General features: G+C 42.0%; 1 long non-coding RNA gene and 3 other non-coding genes across 4 annotated transcripts; 2 read left to right on the top strand and 2 right to left on the bottom strand.

Moving 5' to 3' along the window:
• Positions 1–599: 599 nt before the first annotated feature.
• LOC111472116 lies at positions 600–7,178 on the bottom strand. Its single transcript, XR_002715338.1, has 3 exons — positions 6,963–7,178; positions 4,662–4,668; positions 600–707 (listed from the first exon to the last, which is right to left on the bottom strand). It is a non-coding gene; the product is annotated as an uncharacterized LOC111472116 (long non-coding RNA).
• On the bottom strand, positions 4,771–4,843 carry TRNAK-UUU. The gene has a single exon. It is a non-coding gene; the product is annotated as a tRNA-Lys (tRNA).
• Positions 7,179–13,535: 6,357 nt separating the features above from the next.
• Positions 13,536–13,607, top strand: TRNAM-CAU. The gene has a single exon. It is a non-coding gene; the product is annotated as a tRNA-Met (tRNA).
• Positions 13,608–21,224: 7,617 nt separating this feature from the next.
• On the top strand, positions 21,225–21,296 carry TRNAG-GCC. The gene has a single exon. It is a non-coding gene; the product is annotated as a tRNA-Gly (tRNA).
• Positions 21,297–21,597: the final 301 nt, after the last annotated feature.

A 21,597-nucleotide genomic window follows, 5' to 3' on the forward strand; every position in this document is an offset into this window, starting at 1 on the left:
CCATGGATTTTGAAGCACTCCACCACGAATAAGACCTAATCTTTTTTCTGACTTGCCTTTTCGATCATGATGTGAAAGTGAAACTCGCCCTGTGGTCTTCATTTTCTAAGGAACTCTCTCAATCACAACTCAAGTAGTGAACAGAATTCCAGGCCTCATCATCATCCTTTATATGTGAAGAGATGTTATAGAACTTTTTGAAGCTAGAAGTCGTACATTGTTTACCTGAGAATAAGTTCATTCCATTTCCAGAGAAATGTAGCCTTGACCTAAGGCAGAATGATATGAGTGAGTTAAGGAACTTCTTTAAAACTGACTATTGCTATTGGTAACAAACAGTCTTTAGGCCCTGACTCCGCTTATCTCTCTAGATGCTGCATTACCAATCTTAGGACTTTTTTGACAAAAGTGGGTAACTGGTAAAAGAAGAAGATGTTCTATTTTCACGAATCCAACTAACATAGTGGCAAGATCATGACTATTTAAGCCAATGAGATTATTAGCTCAGACACTATTCTATTCATAGTTGTTGATCTATTGGGTAATTAGCCTAAACATGGCATGTCTGACTGATTGACAGAAGTAAGTAGGCAAGTCTGGGACTTTCGAATAAGAACTTCTTTGTCAACTACCTGTTGTACGGATTGGATTCGCCAGATGCTCAGATTGTCTCGGTCTTCAATTAGCTACCATCAAAGCCTCCTTAGCTTTTGCAGTGCTTCGCAACAGTCATATTGAAATATAGGCTTGTGAGATCGATCTCCCACGCTGACTTTTGCTCTAGCACTATAACTAGCACGCTGACTCAAGCATATTTAGGATTCCCTGACCCTTTATTTAGATTCTTCCGTGGGACTTTCAAAAAGAGAAAACCCGGCTTACGATATTACCTGACTTATGAGATTTTCTATCCCATTGGCTGACTCATTACTGGCTTAGAGGTTAGAACGTTAGAGAGGGGATTCCTATACCATCCTTATTCTATCTTTGCTTTATTTACTGCTTACGGATACAAGACTAAGGAAGAGAACCTGGTTTTAGGGTTGGATTACTAACTCAAAGTCTGCTTACAGGATTAGCTTACTACGCTGGGTATACTGAATTAGCCGGTTTGTTAGCGGCTTAAAAGAACCTTCCTTCCTTTCTTTTTCCCGTTGGAATTCATTCCTCACTACTCCTTGCTGGTGAGCTTACTTCTACAGTACAAGGCGGGGACTTATATATTCTATATCATTTTGATCTCGCACTGATAATAGAACCAGGAGACTAGCTATAACTCTTGCGTGCTTCCCTGCTTACTCCACTTCCCTCATGTCAGCGGGATAGAGTAGGGTTGTTTGGTGTCCCAAGTTTGTACCGAGAGCGAGAAAAGAGAACTTGCTCACGCTTTCCAGGCACTGGAGCGACTCCTGTGATTACCAAAACAAAGAAAAGGAAAAGAAGACAAATGCTTTCTTCGTTCGGCCCTCATTCCCTTCCTATCCGAAAAATCTGGTTCTTCAAGGCAGGAAAGACTGAAAGAGGAGAGTCGTCTTACCCTTTCTCTTTCTAATCCCCAAAAAAATTCTAGATCCGAAGCAATTATAAGTCGATCTGCCAAACTAAACTCTCCTTAATAGAAGGGTCTCACCCCAAGCTCCTTTTAGAGCAAGGCTTTTCCGGCTTTACTGACTTAGCGGAATAATCAGCTGACGTAACTCTTTCTTGGTCAAGCTGTTTTCATCTACTTATACTTAGCTTCGGTATCGTACCCAAGAGAATCAGAATCAGAAAAAGTACCTGGACCTGGATCCAAGATCATGATATCCGGAATCGATGTTGGAGGTTGATTCGGATACCCCACCCTTATTATAGAGGAGAGTTTGGCACTTAGTTGCCCTTGGTTAGGAGGTTGACCCTCATAACATAAGGCCTTTCACTCGAAAAAAGAGGTTTTACCTATCCCACTATGTCCTTTGTTTAATACCCATTTCTAGTTTTTTTTTCAAAAGGGGCTTTGCTTGCATTCAAGACAGTTGATTCAATAAAGTTCGAAGTTACTAGAATGTATTCTTCGGGGTAGAATTTCTGAAAGTCATTCGTACCACACAAGATCAATCAAATACCGCCGGCGGATCCTGGAAATTCTTATCTAACTGGCACATCTGTCTTTTGCTCCTCTCTATATGTATGTGCTTTAGCCCTGATTGTCTACCTAATTTTTGAATACTGAAAGAGAAAGAGATTCGATTCGTCTTGCTTATGTGCTTGCTTATTGGATTGAGTGCGGGGTAGATGCTTCTGACTGAACTGCTCTTAGCTTCACCTAAGATGCTGTTTTATTCTATGGATTATAGAAGTTAACATTCTTCAGGAAACTACGATTTCGTTAGTGTTTTGGGAAAAGGGAAATGAGGCGTTAAGAAAACTAAAACAAAGCGCCCCTAAACCTCTTCTTTATGGTCTCGTGGCTTCGCCCTTAAACCTCTTCTTTATGGTCTCACAATTCCATTGCCTGAACCTATTCTAATTGAATGGACTCTCCTTCTTTCACTATAAACTCGGTCTCATCACCCCTCTCCTCTTCTCCTCGAGCAACTTGACTTATCTACCCGGATCTTACAGAAATCAGTCCCCCCTGCAACTAGATACTTGATGGTGTACAATCCTTTCTTTCCTCTTTCTAGCGCTTGAACCAGAATCCCATTTTCTTTCCAACCCCTACCCTTTCCCTTTCAGTCAAGCCTTTGTTAGCCCTTTCCTCGAGGAGTCGAGCTGCCTATCTTCTCCTCGAGCCGCACTAGCCCGGCGATATCGATCTCGACCATTCATTACTTTATTCAATTCTATTCTAACTTCTAGCTTGACTTGTCCCTAGCTAAAGAAAGATAGTTGGAGGCCGAAGACCAGAGTCTGGTTTTCACAAGATATGAAAGAGAGTCTTTGTCCTGCTATTCCCGGCAATAGCTCTTTCGAGGGAAAGTTAAAATAGAGAGAGGATCGGTGCCCGCTCTTTCCCAATCCGAACCATGGGAATAGTCCTCTTACGGGTCGGAAGGCTTCCTTCAGTGAGTGCGCCTATTCAACTGAAACTCTTGAAGATGCCGAATCAGAAGAAGCTAGAGAAAGATCAGTCTCAGCTAAAGCCGAATACGAAGACGAATCGACAGATGCATACGCAAACACCGGGGAATCTGCAGAATATGAAGTCAGTATCCGACTCCGAATCCAAAGATAGAGACGCATCTGCTCCCGAATCACCTAAAGCAGAAATCTGAATCTGATGACGCCACTTGTTGCCGTTGATGGCCGTTGCAGCAGCACCGGTGCCGGTCACATGCTTCAAAGTGGAAGAAAATGGATTGGTTCGAGTTTCTATGAGTCGACAGGAGAAGCACCGCTCAAAGGCGGCTCATTGAGCCGGTCATTTTGACCTTGTTTTATGAAAGGAGTGGACCTGACTCGAAGGAAAAACCCTCGAACCGAGGCGGTTGATGGGGAGCTTGTAGCTTATGGTGCTTCCTTCCCTGCCTACTATGTATACCTTTGATGATTTTCTTTCTTTGTTGACCCTGTTTTTCGAAGGTAGCTGAAATCCTCCTTTTTTCCAAAAGTCGATGAAAAAGTGGACGGGTATTGTTAAGTTCTTAGCTTGGCGCGTTTGCTTCCCTCTAAAGAAGCCCAACCTTAACACTTTTCAGTCTTAGGTGAGAATCACTCAATTCTTTTTGTACCGCCCTCTCTCGCAGTAGTATTTCCCTCAGCAGCATATCCAGTTTATTCCGAACATCTATCTCATTTGTCTCCTGAACCAAACCTTTTATCCCGCTCCGCCCGAATTAACATCAAATTTAAGCTAGGTCAGTCATAAGGTTATTTCCAGTCTAGTTTAGAATCAAGCAAGACCAAACAAAGCTGAACCTTAACTACGTACAAGGTACTTATGAAAGCCCTGACCATGGTGGACGCATGCACTCGCAACCCAAAAGGAAAGCGAAAGATTCTCCGCCCCTTTCTTTCTTCTGTGAAGCTGAATCGGATTATCTGCTATGCTATATTAAGCTGAATTGTTTAAGATTCCGGATTTGGAACTACAGCCTTAGCCCGGGAGGAGACTGAAGACTTTGAATTTGAACAAGAAACTACGTCCCTGCTTTAGGAAGGGCCTTAGCCTTAGCTTCAAGATCTCAGTTTGCACCAACCCGGATTTCCGTTCTCACCAGGAGCCGATTGCTGGAGAAAGCGATGGAACATGATAGTCGTTTCTTTTTCTCTCTCTCCCGATCAGGTTTCGGTTAAGTAATCTGTTTATCCATCTGGTTAGGTTTCGACCAAAGTATGGTTGGGGTTCTGCAGTTGAGGATGAGGATTTTGGGGAAAAAGATTAACAGAATTTGGGCAAAACTCTAACAGGATAGGGAGGAGGAGTATACCATTGAGGATTAGGGTTGGTTATTTACATCCGAAAGGTGAAATTGCTGTTAATACTGGTTGTTAACTACCATTGAGGATTAGGGTTGGTTATTTACATCCGAAAGGTGAAATTGTTGTAAATACTGGTTGTTAACTACATGATCGACCGTCTTTCCCGTAAACTATTATGAGTTCGAGCTTGAGGACAAAGGGATAGGATGAAGATTTGCTTTTTTCTATCACCTTTGGTGCCTCTCTACTCTAACAACTATTCATCTGCTAAGATCACGCCCAAATAGAGAAGTGAATCTAAAGGCCAAAGAGTGATCTTTGAACGCTACTACGCATCCTTAAAAAGAGTCTCGTGTAAGGTAGGTTTGGGTATAGCAGGACTTGAACCTGCGACCATTAGGTTAAAAGCCCAATGCTCTACCAACTGAGCTATACACCCCAAAAAAGAAAAATAGGTGGGAGGATTGATGCAGAAAAGAAAAGAGGGCGGCCCCTCTTCTTCTCATCATATTCAAGGGGCGCGGCTCCGTATGAGGCTCGTACTATAGAGCAAGCGAAGAAAATGTCAGGGTGCACATTAGCACTCCCGCAAGAAAATGGCCTCGCTAACCCCTTATTGATTTCAAACTCAAGGAAAGCCTTTCTCCCTCCATATGAGAAAGATGCGCTCAAGCACTCAACCTATACAAACAAGGGGCTTGGGCTCGAAAGCCGGCCTTACTCAACAAGCACCTTTATTAGTCAGGTTGCTTCTTTCTACTCATTGAAGATTCTATCCACAAAAGAAGGTCAACGGGGCATTTTAAAGTGGCTCTCACTGACACCATCTACGATAAGGTGAGGTCGTCTTTCTTTCCAGCAGCCATCCGGTTCTTAAAGCCTTAAATCAGGGAAGGGGAGGAGCTATATGTAATTAGGGTCTTTGTTGGCCGTTGTTCTGGTCGAGCACTCTCTTTTCTTTGTCAAATTCCGTATTACCAAAGAAGACTTCTGCCCAACCCGCGAAGGCTTGTGAAGTTGGACCAGGTACGAAGAATGAATCTATCTCTGTGTACGAAAGTTGCTGGCCGCTCAACTGTTCGAGCGTTTTCCTTTCTCCTATTATTAGAGTGGGGTGGTTGGTTCCGATTCGAGAAGGGTAGAATACCTGGTCGAAGGTTCAGTACAGTAGGTAGCCGGTGTTTTCGTTTTGGCTCCCGAGCTAGAACGAGAAATAGGTGATGCACCATCCTTGCTGCTACGTACCTTGACCTTGACTTGACAAATTCATCCAATGGAACCCACACTAAAAGGAGGACCACAAGCTCAGGGCTCGACGAAAGGGCAAGTATCAGCATGTTGAAACTGATTGGGGTTAGCAGTGAAAGAAAGAGTCCGACATTCATTTCTTCATTCATATTCATAGCTTAGTCTACTAAAATCAAAGGGGGACCAGCCTCATCGTGGTAATTAGAGGACATCTTTGAACGTTCACATCTAATGTGACACGTTCCCTCCCAGTTATATGATCAACGGGATCAGTCATCCAGCGGGGCTCTTTTTCTTCTGGGGAGGCAAAGTAGTCCCCTCTACTGATCGAACCCCCTTTCTCTAAGAGGTTTTCGTAAACATGTTAAAGGGCTCCTATCTTCGGTGGGTCACCTTTCCAAGATCGAACCCCCTTTTTCAAGTGCTTAGCTTCTGCTAGCGGCGCAAGGCCATAAAGTCAGTTCAGTTGGAAGCCTAAGCCAAGAAGGTACGAACAAAGTGATGGGCCCTTTTAGAGTTTGACAGATAGGGTAGGGGGGCGGCTTGATTGTGATAGTAATTTCGAACATCTCTCCCCTTTTCTCTTAGCGTGCACTGTTTGCTTGCATGCCGCTTTAGGCACATCTCTCTTTCTTAGTTTCACGCTGCTAACCTAAGTCAGTCTTTTAGTAAGCGTATAGTTGCAGCTATTTAGTGTAGAATCAATTCTTTAGTGGACGCACCGAAAGGGCGGGATAAGACAAGGCGGTGGAGGTTGGTTGAAGATGATGTTACGCGGCGTTTAGAACCAGCCTTGAAGTGAATGAATTTGAAAGAACGAAGAAGTCAGGAAATGAGACGACTCTTTCTTGCACTATATCATAAACGGATCTTCCCCTCCACACCAATCACCAGTTTTTCTCCATTCCTCTCGTATATCGTCGTAACGCCCTTAATGCTAGGTTTTGAAAAAGACTTTTCATGTCATTCCCATTTAGGTCCGATTCGGATCCCTCCGTTGTTTCCTTTTCCTCCCCACCCTTTCCTCGAAATGAGAAAGAAGATGGTACACTCGAATTGTATTATTTAAGTGCTTATTGCTTGCCAAAGATCCTACTTCTACAATTGGTAGGCCACCGGGTTATTCAAATCAGTTGTGTTTTCTCTGGTTTTCCCATGTTCAAACTTCCATACCAATTCGATCGATCCGAAATGGATCGGTTAAACATTCTATTAGGGAGCCTGGTCTTGACTCTGATGTGTGGTATTCATTCTCGTTCGGCTCTTGGAATCACATCCAGCCATGGTTGGAACAGCTCGCAAAATCCAACCACTTCACCTACTTCATTGCCCCCAACCCTTTCTTGTACCTTTATTGAAACAGAATGGTTTCATGTTCCTTCATCGATTGGTTATTCCTCCCCGTTCGTCTCTCTTTTTCCAATTGCGGTCTCGATTAGTTTACAAGATTGAATGGCTAATTTGCCTCCGGACCCTAGATTCGATTGTTTTACAAGAATGTTGAGCGGGGTATGTAAACTGTGTATCTGGGAGGAAGTGCAAATCTGGGCTTTCGCTTTTTTGCACCCTGTTTTGGTCTTGCAACTATTGAAATGAAATAATAATCTCTTTCCCACCGAATAAAGATTGAATATATGTCCAATCTCTAGTGGTGGTGAAACCAACCAAGATGTATGTCGTCCGACCCGACCTCAGACTCTTTCTTCCCGACCTATTTGACCCTCTCTGATATTTAGGTGGTATCCCGAGATAGAATTCCTAATCGGGAACAGACGAAAGAAAGATATGAACTGGGTAAATAGAAATGGAAAAGAGATGTTTCCAATTCATTCAAATCCGAAGCTTTTTCTACATCCATATGATCTACTAAAGTCGATCGGTATTGCCCATATAATGAAAGCAGATCTTGGTCTATAGAGTTCTAAGAAGGTAATAACCCCAACCTGTCCGATGCTTCTTCGGCCAAATACAATATACAAGTGGGACATGCACTATGAGCAAGCTGTGCGTAAAACCGCTGATTTTTGCTGGTTTCGCAACAACTTGGTCGAAATGGGGTTCTACTGGGAAACCAGGGATTTTTGAGTTTGCGCCATTGGTTACTGGTCGAGCCACTGGAATGGAATGAGATCAGAATCTCTGGAGATCTTTCCTCTCCACTTACTCGTAACAGGCTTTCCCTCTGTAGAAGACGGATTCCGAATGGCATAATTGTCCGATTTCTTACTAGATCTTCAAAGAAGACTTCTCCTACTCCTCCTTCTCCTTTAGGATAGGATCGTCGTTGGTCCTTCTTTCACTAATGAGATCATTAGATCACCATTTGAGAGTAGTTCGCGCGAACGCGCGAGGGACGAGACTTTCTATCGCTTGCTTTTCACTCTCAAGACAATGGTCTCTCTCTTCTATAAATAGAAAGCGAAGCAAAGTACATGGCGCTAAAGTGAAGAAAGCTCAATAAAGACAGACGAACACGATGCAGGGCATAGCATAAATGAGACCGCTGATCATTTCATAAATCATATATGCTTGACTTTGATCGATGCTTTTTGGGGGGTGACTCACCAACCGACCCAACAGTGATCGATGACAGAATGGTACGAACAAATCCAATGACTTTGATTTGGGAGTTCTCCATTTTCTTGTCTCTTTACCCCTTTTGATATCCTTCTAAATGGAAAGGGGTGCACCTCCAGATGGGCAGGGACTTTGCTAAGCTGTTCGGCCACATTCTATTCCGATTGCCTTGAGAAAAGCATCCGTTTTGTCCTTCCCTTTTCCTTTCTCTCTTCTCCGTATCCTTTTTCTTAATTACAAGGAACTTTATCCAGATTGTAGACAGAAGGTAGTTGGTAAGGGATAATGAGTGGTTGTGGTACAGGCAGGGTGAGGGGTTGAGTCGGGATTTGAATCAAAACTCTATAAAACGTCGAGAATCTAAGAGTTTTCCCTACCTGGGCGACAGTATAAAGAAGAGGGAATCCGAGAATATACGAGACTGTAAAGAAAGGAGAGGGAATCCGACCCTAGCTTCGCCCGAAGCATGCGAAGGAATGAGCCTTATCTACGAAGCAAGTTCAGTCAGCGCAGAAAGAGTCTGCAAGTGTGTAGTTGACTAGTAGTACCATTAGCCTTAACGCTCCGTATCCTTTGCGGCCGCCATTCTAATTCCTTCGCTATTGGAACTATGACTCCCGCTCCGTAAACTACGCTTGCTGCCTCCCGTGTCTCGTCTCAAGCTGTGGTATAGATGGAGTTTCCTGCGTCCCGTTACAAATCTAGACAAAGAAAGGGTAGCTAGTGCCCTTAATCGAATGACTTGAAACACTTCTCTGTAAGAAGCACTATTGGATTGGTTGCAACCACACCTACTTTTAGTCCAGTCTTGACCGACCTGGGCTTTTTAGGGATTCCCTGAAACCAGAGCATCTTGTATTTCATCAAAACTAGTTGGGCAACCCCAGAATCTCAAGCCACGTGGCGTTCCAACCCAGTTCCAACAATGAATGCAGCTTCTCCATCAACTGCAACAAAAGAATGGATTGATTAAGGTAAGGTGACAGAATGGTATCAGGAGACGAAGGAGCGAAGCAATGAATGAGACAGAGTTGCAGAGGTTCAGGAGTGAAAGAAGGTGAAGGAGAAGATCAAGAATGAATAAGAAGGAGTGTTGTATTGATCTTTTATAGTGAAAGAATAAATAGTCAAAGGAGAAGATCAAGAATGAATCTTTCGTGTTTATAGTCTCGTAAATTCATTCAATCTGGTTCAAGAGTTCAGTCTCAGTCTCTCTCTTGCCTTTAATTTCACATTACCTCATCTAAAATAGCCCAAAAAATAGGGGAAAGCATCGATTTTCTAATAAATGGTCCTTACACGAAAAAGAGTGAACGAAGTAGGAGTCTTTGTCTTTCTTTCGTCTCCCTTTGTTCTTTCACTGTAAACTCGTTCAATCAGGTTCTGGATTTCATTCATGTTTCGTCTTTCCTTCCCAGATTTCACTGTAAAGAAATGATCATTAATCTTTCGTCTTTCCTTCTTCAGTCTCATTCATCTTTCTTCTTCTTTTCTTACATACAGTTCAATCAGTCAAAGGTTTAAGGTTTCGTCTCATTCTTGTTTCAGCTTTGTTTACAGTTCTTCAAGTGATTGAGTTTACCTCGTTCAATCTGGTTCGGTCAGAAGGAGTTTACGGAATAGGTGAAAGAAGAAATAGGTGTAGGTCAGGTATAGGTGTAGGTCAGGTAATATCGGTTCCGGTTCAGGTTTTCGGTCTCTTTCACTATTAATTAATTACCTCTAGCCAAAAATAGCCCAAAATCCCGGGAAAATGTAAATTGAATTTATTTCAGCAGCTGCTGTTAGTGAAAAAGCTCTGACGAAACTTGACAGTTATATGGAGCATCAAAAGAATGAATTTTCTATGCAGCTGTTAGTGAAAAAGCTCTGACAAAACTTGACATTTATATGAAGCATCAACTAAATCATAAATGGTCTTTACAGGAGAAGGAGTCTGTCTTTGATTTCCTCTCCCTAATAGGTTTCGTCTTTCCTTCCTGTAAACTCTCATTCTTCTTTCGGCTTTCCCTTCTTCGAATAACGAACTCGAACTGAAAGGTCAGGGAATAATAGAGTCAAAGGAGCTTGACCTGATTCTCAGCCAGCTTACTTACCCAGTTTAGTTCAACCCTCCCTCGTTCAATGACCTCAAAAATAGGGAATATCGTCAAAGAGTGAAATCTGTCTCATTCATCTTTCGTATTGATCTTTGACAGTGAAGGGAGAGTCAAAGAGTGTTTGAATCATCCTCCATCCAGTTTACCTCGTTCAAGAATCAATAGGTTCAGGGAAAGTACATTAGCAGCTTTCCTGAGTGTTTGAATAAATAGGAGAATTCTTGCTTGTTTCTTACAGTCGAGTAAAAGAAAGAAAGGATCAAGATCAGTTCCAGAATAAATAGGTGAAAGAAGGAGAGAGAGTCAAAAGAGTGATAGTTTACGAGGTTCATGAGTAAGTAGCTCGAGCTCGAGGAGAAAGATCCGTTCAAGAATAATGAACAAAAGAAGAGAACGAATGAATTTCATATGCTTTACCAAGTGAAAGAATAGTATAGTTCAGGCTCCCGAGGTTCAGGAGTGAAAGAAGGCAAGGTAATGAAAAGCTGAATGAGTAAGTAGTGAGAGGAGAAGAGGATACGTTCAGTCTCATTCATCTCTCTCTTTTTGAAAGGTTCCGGAGTTCACTCTCTAGAATCTTGAGTTTCGTCTTGACTTAATAGTTAATTATCTATAGCCCAAAATAGCCAAAAAAAAAATAGGGTAAAACATCGATTTTATCCCAAAAAAAATAGACAGAAGATAGAAAAAATGAATTAATGGTCTTTACAGAAAAAGAGTGAAATAAGTCCTATTTAGCCTATTTTGAACGAATATACATGGAAAATAGACGAAAATGACCCTAAAAATAGACAGAGGATAGCATTTTATCCAAAAAAAATAGACATAAGATAGAGTTTTTTAATTAATGGTCTTTACACGAAAAAGTGGGAAATCTGGGAAAATGGACTCTTTTAGCCCCAAAAATAGGGGAAAATGGCCAAAAATACCTCAAATACCTAAAAAATATCCCAAAAAATAGACAGAGGATAGAATTTGATAATTAATGGTCCTAAAGAGTGAAATCAGTCTTGAAAATGGGTCGGCTTCTTTCTTTCGGTCTGGCTTGCTCGGGCTTCTGCCCTTTCCCCTCGGCCGGCTGGCTGGCTGAATGAGAAGAACCTTCCCCTATTGATTCAAACACAGTAAAGGAGAATGAATCTTGTCTTGCTTGAGTCTCCCTTCAGTCTTGAACAAGGGCCGAAAAAACTCTTTGACCTCAAAAATATCCCTAAAAATAGACAGAAGATAGAATTTGAAAATTCATGGTCTTTACAGGATCAGTCTAATTCATCTTGTCTTGTTGTCTTGCTTTCGTCTTTCAATTCTCTTTTCTTTCTTTTCTTTACTGTAAAGTTCAGGTCAGGTCATATCGGTTCCGGAGCAAACAGACCTACAGAAGGGAATGAGTGAGGTAATCCCACCCAGCAGCTTTACCCAGATTGAAACAGATTCCGAGCACGTCTGGTCAAAGTTTATCTTGTCTTTACCACACCTTGGCTAACAATGAATTTGATTGAGTTTTTCTCATATCCGCGGGTTCTTCCATTTGCTTTCTCCCTCATTCATAGAGGAGTAAGGTGGTATACTCTATTTATCCGCTTATTGGAACTCCTTCTAATGTTTATCTGCTTATTGGAACTCCTTCTAATGACCTATGCATTCTGTTATCATTTCCAGTTGGACGAGATTAATCCAATTTAAGGAACTCTTTCCATTTTGTTTTAGGGCTAGGAGCAGATTCAGCCTTTCTTCTTTCTTCTCGGTCTGCTTCTTTGGCTCCTGATCTTGAGCTCGCTTTTCTTGGCCTCAGGCTTGGCTTCTTCTTGGAGTCCTTGCCTTTTCGAGACTTTAGGCTCTTGCCCTTTCTTTCTTTTCCTGGTCTCGACTCCCCCTGTCTAAGTACTTTCATTCAATCTAACAGGCTAGCTGCCTGTTCTGCCCCTCCCCTCAGTCTTGGCCATTTTGGCGTAGGTTGTAGCCTGTTTGCTTGAGGCTCATCAACATGTCGGACCACAACCAGAACCCTCCCCCTCCATTCTTCCTAAAACTCCTCCTCAAAATGGATCTAATTGCACTTCACGCTCTGCCTTCTTTAAGTCTTTTGGTCCGCCTAACCAGCGCATCTTTCTCCGGAGAAGCAACCCGCTCGCTCGAAATCTGTCCCTTCTGTTTGTTGTGTAACAAGGCATCCACACGATTACGAGTCTGCTCCCAGCCTCTTCAAGGACACTAGCCTACGGTTTTTTTCCCACTAGCCATGGCTTAGCCGAACCTTTGGCTCTGATACCCCTTGTCATGGCACTAAGTCCTTCAAGTCCCCAAACCGGGGCACCCTGCTAACCTAACGGTCTGCTGTAGCAGAGTAAGCTGCAAAAGCCCTTTCGAGATTCTTATTCAAGCCTCAACGCCCTGCAATCTTTCTAAGGCGCTAACGTCTTGACTTTCGATTTGGAAATGCAAATGAAAGTGTCAGGTGTATTCTCGTGGCTTTCGCGCTGCTCAATCCCTTGCTTTGTTCTCGAGTCAAGGGCCTTTGTTTCCGCCTTCATTTTGTCGTGCTGCTATGATGTAACGTGCAGTCGTCCCGAGGCAGAAGGATGTATGGTATAGGGCTCCCTCTTTTCTCTCCCAACAAGTCCTTGATAGATTTCGAGTCGGGAATAGAGCTGTGGCTTATTCGGCGCTATATCACAATTCATTCATTTTCGAAGCTGTTCACGAAAGGTGGCATGGGACATCTGACAGTGGCGGGAGAGTCTGACATCCGAGCGAGAGGTCAGACCAATCCAATTCATCCTGGTCCGATCCGAACGGATCTTGTTGAATGAACTGATCCATTGTAGTATGCCCAATTAGTTCATTTTTGCCTACATGGACCCGCCTTCCTTTGACGCTCCTGAGATATAGTGGAAACATTTTGTTATGGTGGAGAGTGGGGAGTGAAAAGACGAATGCAGCGGAGAACGACCGCATGAATCGGAATCCACAACGAGAAAGACAGACGACCGAGAAAGAAAGGCTCCACGTTCTCCAAGTGGTTGATCTTAGCGTGCTAGCCGTAGCTGAATTTCGGTATAGTGATAATGCTTTCTTTCTCTTTCTTAGCGCTCTGCTCCCCCTTGTATAGTAAGGGGAACTCCGGGTATAGTATAGTAAGGGGAACTCTGGTTGCGCGGCTTTCTCTTATCCTATAGGGGTCTATTTTCTCTGACTTTACTCAGCTTGACCTACTTGACTCAGCGGTAGAGTATCGCTTTCATACGGCGAGAGTCATTGGTTCAAATCCAATAGTAGGTAAAACCGGCCGAAACCCCAGCTTTTGCCAGCATGAGAGCAAGCACAGACTGGCAGCAAGGAAGGTGAATGACCAAAGCATCGGTTGCTTCCACTTGTGGCCTTCTTTTCTTCGACCGCCTTGACGCCTTAATATCAAGGAACCACCCCCCTCTCTTCTTCTCTTCAGGTATGTGGGCTGCCCCGTCCCGAATAGACGAACAGGAACAAGCAAAGGCACGAGAGAGTGGATACTCAACTCACCTCTTTGACAATTAGGTGAAGACCAGGGGAGGGGGGCCGAAAACCCCAACGTTCAACCTTTCACCGCGCCACACGATTCTTTCGCCAAGCGCTCTCTCAGACATTTCCACTCCGCAAGCAAAGAGGTTTCATTCAAGATACCAGGCGACCAAATGAAAGTGAACAGCCCCGAGCAAATCTTCGTTAGAGCGTACCCTTTGTTTTGACTCTTTCTCTCTTACAAAGGCAAAAGAATATCTGATTTTTCTTCTATGTCCCCTTGGAACTCTGACCAATTAGGTTATGATGCATGCGTGCACATTCACTTCTCAAAAGTGAGTTCCAAACCTGGGTGGCACTATGTAACTCAATCCATGAGAGGTCGTTGGGTGGCTTTTTTTGATTTCAGAATAGTCGAGGAGACTTTAAGGGGATTTTGTCGAGATAAGGACTTGCGTCGAGTAGTTTGATTTCAGAATAGTCGAGGAGACTTTAAGGGGATTTTGTCGAGATAAGGACTTGCGTCGAGTAGTGATATGAACCAAAAGACATCAATCATACAATATACTTCAATGAAGATATGAAGAAATGAAGATATGAAGAAAAGGTTGTCAAAATTATCAAAAAATGTTTCAATTCATGCCACATTGAAGAAGAATGAAGTTTGATTGTTATAAATTTTGGGTGGGTTACAATTTAGAGTTATTGTATTTCATTTATGTATTTTAAGACTTTATTTACTATAGGCTACAATTACATAATGGTTAATTATGGCCATTAGGTATGAATACTTTAGTAGTTTCATTTTGAGGCTATATAAAGCCATGTATGTTGTATGTGTAAGAGACTTGAAAAATATAGTAAAAAGAAGCATTTGTGCTCTTCTTTAGCCAATGGCTAAGTTTCTTTGCAATTCTATGTAGTTTAGGTTGCATGTAGAATCATTCAAGCTCGACATGATCAATCTTGCTTGTGGAGTGATTCGAATCTCATGGAAGTGTTCTTGCCTTGAGATATTTGATCAACAAGAATCATTCAAGCTAGACATGATCGATCTTGCTTGTGGAGTGATTCGAATCTCAAACAATGTTCTTGCCTTGAGATATTCGATCAACAAGGTAATCCGAATCTTACTCCCCTTGTAGTGGTTCCTTTTCTTATCATTTGGTATCAGAGCTTCAGGCTCAAGATCGGATATATGTTTCCTTTGCATTTCTTTTCAATTTGTTTTTATCTTTTTAGTTTTTAATCGACCCAAAATAAAAAAAAACAAATCTGGGCTCTACTAGAAAATTTGAGAGGTGAGGATGAGAGATTCATTTGTGTAAATGAGTGCAAACAGAGTGGCCTAAAATTCCTTGAGTGTATACACGTGAGAGAGTGTTATGAGGTCCTTTGTATTTCCATAACTTATTTTTTGCAGCAAAGTTTCACAAATAGATTCGAGGACGAATCCTCTTGAAGAAGTGGAGAATGATATGAACCAAAAGACATCAATCATACAATATACTTCAATGAAGATGTGAAGAAAAGGTTGTCAAAATTATCAAAAGATGTTTCAATTCATGCCACATTGAAGAAGAATGAAGTTTGATTGTTATAAATTTTGGGTGGGTTACAATTTAGAGTTATTGTATTTCATTTATGTATTTTAAGACTTTATTTACTATAGGCTACAATTACATAATGGTTAATTATGGCCATTAGGTATGAATACTTTAGTAGTTTCATTTTGAGGCTATATAAAGCCATGTATGTTGTATGTGTAAGAGACTTGAAAAATATAGTAAAAAGAAGCATTTGTGCTCTTCTTTAGCCAATGGCTAAGTTTCTTTGCAATTCTATGTAGTTTAGGTTGCATGTAGAATCATTCAAGCTCGACATGATCAATCTTGCTTGTGGAGTGATTCGAATCTCATGGAAGTGTTCTTGCCTTGAGATATTTGATCAACAAGAATCATTCAAGCTAGACATGATCGATCTTGCTTGTGGAGTGATTCGAATCTCAAACAATGTTCTTGCCTTGAGATATTTGATCAACAAGGTAATCCGAATCTTACTCCCCTTGTAGTGGTTCCATATCATATCATTTGGTATCAGAGCTTAAGGCTCAAGATCGGATATATGTTTCCTTTGCATTTCTTTTCAATTTGTTTTTATCTTTTTAGTTTTTAATCGACCCAAAATAAAAAAAAAAATCAAATATGGGCTCTACTAGAAAATTTGAGAGGTGAGGATGAGAGATTCATTTGTGTAAATGAGTGGCCTAAAATTCCTTGAGTGTATACACGTGAGAGAGTGTTGTGAGGTCCTTTGTATTTCCATAACTTATTGTTTGCAGCAAAGTTTCACAAATAGATTCGAGGACGAATCCTCTTGAAGAAGTGGAGAATGATATGAACCAAAAGACATCAATCATACAATATACTTCAATGAAGATATGAAGAAAAGGTTGTCAAAATTATCAAAAGATGTTTCAATTCATGCCACATTGAAGAAGAATGAAGTTTGATTGTTATAAATTTTGGGTGGGTTACAATTTAGAGTTATTGTATTTCATTTATGTATTTTAAGACTTTATTTACTATAGGCTACAATTACATAATGGTTAATTATGGCCATTAGGTATGAATACTTTAGTAGTTTCATTTTGAGGCTATATAAAGCCATGTATGTTGTATGTGTAAGAGACTTGAAAAATATAGTAAAAAGAAGCATTTGTGCTCTTCTTTAGCCAATGGCTAAGTTTCTTTGCAATTCTATGTAGTTTAGGTTGCATGTAGAATCATTCAAGCTCGACATGATCAATCTTGCTTGTGGAGTGATTCGAATCTCATGGAAGTGTTCTTGCCTTGAGATATTTGATCAACAAGAATCATTCAAGCTAGACATGATCGATCTTGCTTGTGGAGTGATTCGAATCTCAAACAATGTTCTTGCCTTGAGATATTTGATCAACAAGGTAATCCGAATCTTACTCCCCTTGTAGTGGTTCCATATCATATCAAGTAGTCGTAAGGTCTCAGACTCGCAGAAGACAACTGAAAAGTATCTCGAGGTTTCGCCGCTTTGAAACATTTTCTAATCTCGCTAAAATCGTGGTTTTTCTCTCAAAACTCGGGAGGTTCCGCCAGAAAGAGTTTGGGATTCAATCGTTTGGTCTTTTGAAGTTCCTTGAGAACCTGATTGAAGAAAACCCGCATTTTGTAATACACGTAGATCTGCGGATCCAGTCTTTAAAGTTATTCGTTTGTGTTTCGATTCCACAGTTCAGACGAAGGGAGACGTTGTTGAGTATGTGGCTTGACTTACTCCAAGATGACTCAAGTCTTGATTGAGCAGTCATTTTTCGTAGTCACGGGTCCTGCTTTAGCACCATTTCCCATTAGAAACTGTAGAGGGCGGTTTGTGACCTTCCAATTTTCTAGGGGGTCGTGAGAGATAGCAAAAGGATGCATCTATTTCTAGGCGAATTGTCTTGTGGATGCTATCCATGAGGTAGTTAGACACGCCCCTTGGGGGATTGGGTCTTTTAAAAGGACTCCATCTGCAGGGCACAAACAAATTCAGGGAAAGCATGCTGTTTTAATAGAAAACATGCAGGGCACAAACAAATACACACAAGAAATCCGTTGTCTAGAGAGAGTAGAGTGATCTCAAAGAGTTTTCTATTTTCATATTTGAAACACTTTAGATATTTCTATCAATATAGATACCGTTTTTCGAATCAAATCAAACTCTCTTTCTCATTTACTGCCACTCAAAAACAGCAGGTCTCAACTCTGCACATTCCTATCAATTTGTTCTTTCTTTTAGCTAAAGATGGTTATCATCTGGTATGAGAGTCCAGGTTATGCAAATATGGTAGCGATACAATCTTCTGGATCTATAGTTGTTGATATGATTATTGCATTAACGCACACGATTGTCAAGGATCGCAAAATGGAATGGAACCTCTAAATGTATATGTTTGGAAGATGAGAATGCAGTTGCTTCTCAAAGAACAGGATCCTTTTTTTTCATTCTTGAGAAAAGAGACGCAGATCTGGCGCTAATGACTTCTTCAATCAAGTGAGTGATGTTGTTGTAGCCAAACAACAAAATAAAGCATATGAACAGCATCGATAGTTGTAGACAAGAAACAAAAAATTCTTCGAAGCTGTGCTAATGGTGGTCAAGGATAAGGTACTCATTTCAGTGGGAGACATTGAGTCTACATGAGAAAGATGGGAGACTCCCCTGTACCTCTTTAGGGGAATGTATGAGTCAGTGACAATGGTAAACATTTTCTTCGGCAACGGTTTTTTCCAAGCAAGATGCTTGAGGGGACGAGCGTGTATCAGCACTTAGACAAGATGAAGAAGATTCTCAAAGAATTTATAGAAGAGTCAACCCTATACAAAAGAGTGATCAGTGATCGGGAAGTCCGCTTCAGTCATTTGAGTCTTTGACAACCACTCTCTCCTGTGAAACTCCTCCTTGTTCTATGATTGATCCTCCCATTTTCTTTAGGCTCCGACTGAAAAGAGATTTGAACAGCAGTTTGAAAAGACTAATGCTGCGCAAAAGAATATGTTTCAAAACAAAGAATAAGCACTGAGAAGGACCTGAAAAACATAGATAGAGAGTGTTGGTCCTACAAGAAGAAAGGTCACTTGAGTTTTGAGTTCTGAGTAAAGGGAAACAAAAAGCCATGATGATCAGAAAAAGGTAGTCTTGGTCACTACGTTGGCCCTGTTTGCCAACATTTCCAGATAGTTGGTGGATTGGGTCCTCGCATAGAATTTTCTTCCAAAAGGAAGAATTTGGTACATATATGATTGAAGGCTGAGGGAATGTGTAATTGCTGTTGGAAAACAGAAAGTCAGAAGACAAATGTTGATATTTTCTTTCTTTTTTGTATCTGAAAACTACTCTTGATGATCAGAGCCTTGACTTTGTTATTAGTAAAGCGCGGGAGCGTTCTAGCAGCTTGCTTCAAAAAGCTTGACTTGACTTTATTATTATTGAATCAAAGGGGAAAGGCTTTTTTATAGATGTTGAAGAGGTGAGGCAGGGGCTGCTTCTTAGCGCTCCAGGAAATGAGATTCCGACCAAGAACAAAAGCCCGAGGTAGAGTGTCGGTCGTCAGGGCAGCCTGCCTTTTTAAGAGTAGGGGTTGAATAGTTTCATTCAAAAGGAAAGCGAAGAATCCACCTTTAGTCAATAGGAGCCCTATTTCCCTCTTTAGGACCTCATCACTGAAATGAAAGCGCAAAGAAATTGCTTGATGAGTTGCCGGGCGTAGCGTAGGGCAGTCTCGACGAGATAAGAATTCCATTTTTTAGTATACTTTGTTTGGGTTAGGCGAAGTTCAGAGGTAGAGCGAGATACCTCCATGCCGAGAAAGTAATACAACGGATGAAAGAGAGAGAGAAATTGGTTGTCAAGCTCCTTGATGAAATCGAATCAAAGAGAAGAATCATTCCCGATTAGAATGTTTCACGTATAAAAGAAGGATGAGGCAACAACCATGACGTCGACAAACAAAATCTCAGAATCCCCACGGTTCCACCATAGCCGGAACCCTTTATCCAAAATCAAGCAGTGAGAAACAAGCTAAATTTCTTCAAGCAGGGCCCCCTTCTTAGCTCTTGGTGCCTGCTTTAGCCAATCGAAGCATATAGATCCATAAATAGTTTTCTTGAGCTTGTATACCAACAAACAAGTTATAGGATTCCTAGGAGAAGATCAGCCTGGAGTTAGAGGCTGAATAGAAAGATATTCTTGCGGATCCCCGCTTCCCTTATCTTGTTGAAAGGCATTCTTCATGTCAAGTTGATTGAAATCAGGGCATTTTGATTGCAGCCAAGGCAAGAATGCCACGAATGGTGTTTTAGCGGGCAAATCTTTCCCCTATCTTTTAAGGGGGTCGACTCAAGATTTTGGAAGGAATCCTTTAGCTAGCTTTGTATCTCTGACGCGAGCCATATGCTTTATGCTTGATCTTATAAATCTACTTGCAGCCAATGGCTTGTTTCCGGCAATAAGACTCAGTCCAGTCTTCTTTCTTCTTTTTTTCCTTCTTCCTGCATAGCATCTCTCCAGCAAGAATGATTTCAGGCTGAAGCAAATGATTCAGGTGAATGAGAAGATTGAACTGGCATGAGGTAAGCTCTCTTGGGAAAAACTCTTTCTAAAGACTCAAATTCTGCAACGGGAAAGGTCGAGAGGATCGACGAACCTGAGAGAGGGATCCAGAATCTGAGGAAGCGACTGGAAGGGAAGCAACTGGTCCCGACTGCTGATCTTCTGGAGTAGTCCTATCCTGGGCAACAACATAGTGGTTTCGCCGCCGAGAAGAAAGATGTTGTGCAAGGTGACTGGAATCCTCTGAGGTCAACTGAACAGGCTGACAATCGGCAGAAGATGCTGAGCAAAGCTGCTGGCCTGAAGAGTGGGGCTAATCCGTAACATCAACTTTAGAAGAATGAGGTGAGAGTTGATGAACAGGAGAAGGCCGTAATACATCTCCTTCACCATTCTCCCCCGGGGCTGATTAATTAGGTTAAAGAAAATATGAGGCGACCTCATTAAAGAGAACATGAAAGGATAATCAGAATCTCTTGGATTTCACGTCATAGCATCTATACCCGGACTGAGCATATCCAAGAAAGAAAGAAGCGGTGGCCTTGGGGACAATTTGGCTCTTAACTGCGCAGGAATATGAACAAAAGAAAAGACGTGTGTGTATGCATCCACTCGAAAATGCCTGCAGGATGGTACTGCCTTAGTCAGAAGTTCGTGAGGTGCCGCTGCTGCCTACCTACCTATTACCTCTCGATTCACCCCCTAAAAAAAGGAGAGAGATGTCCCGTCCCTTCTTTATGCACATCCATATAAATAGCTAGACACAAAGTAATAATGGGTTATTCTTGTTTATTCACTGATTTTTCTCTTACTTGCTCCAGTGGCTGGCAAACGCCAACCGAGAGGGGAGAACGAATGGCTCAGGAATCGACTGGTTCCGAGCGGACTCATGGAGCTGTTGGATTATCGTATCAGTAGAAGAAGAGGATTTAACTTTCTTAGCTTAGGAAATGACTGAACTTTAAAGACCGCCGCTGGGAGACGAAGGAGTCACTTGTCTGGTCTTGCGGTGCACTCACTCCCGTTACGAGAATGAAATGACGTCCCAGCTCGACTCGAGACCAAGACTCCTTACAACTCGCACCAGGTTGGTCTAGTAATTAGGGGTCAGCCTGAGATTGATTGAAAAGGCAGCCCAGCCCCCCCCCGCCTACCTACTCGTGCTCGTAGCTCGATCGGAGACGAGTGTGGTCCGGCGGAAAAACATAAGTCGTCCCTCTCGACGTGATACGTGAATTGCTCAGTAGTGCTTCGCCACTACCGTAGCTGGCGGAAATAGCTTAATGGTAGAGCATAGCCTTGCCAAGGCTGAGGTTGAGGGTTCAAGTCCCTCCTTCCGCTCAAGGCTTCGNATTCACCCCCCAAAAAAAGGAGAGAGATGTCCCGTCCCTTCTTTATGCACATCCATATAAATAGCCAGACACAAAGGTGTACAATCCGGTAGGTAATAATGGGTTCTTCTTGTTTATTCACTGATTGTTCTCTTACTTGCTCTAGTGGCTGGCAAACGCCAACCGAGAGGGGAGAACGAATGGCTCAGGAATCGACTGGTTCCGAGCGGACTCATGGAGCTGTTGGATTATCGTATCAGTAGAAGAAGAGGATGACGCTTTCTTAGCTTAGGAAATGACTGAACTTTAAA

This window comes from Cucurbita maxima, unplaced genomic scaffold (assembly GCF_002738345.1).
Source record: "Cucurbita maxima cultivar Rimu unplaced genomic scaffold, Cmax_1.0 Cma_Scf00065, whole genome shotgun sequence".
Taxonomy (NCBI): domain Eukaryota; kingdom Viridiplantae; phylum Streptophyta; class Magnoliopsida; order Cucurbitales; family Cucurbitaceae; genus Cucurbita; species Cucurbita maxima.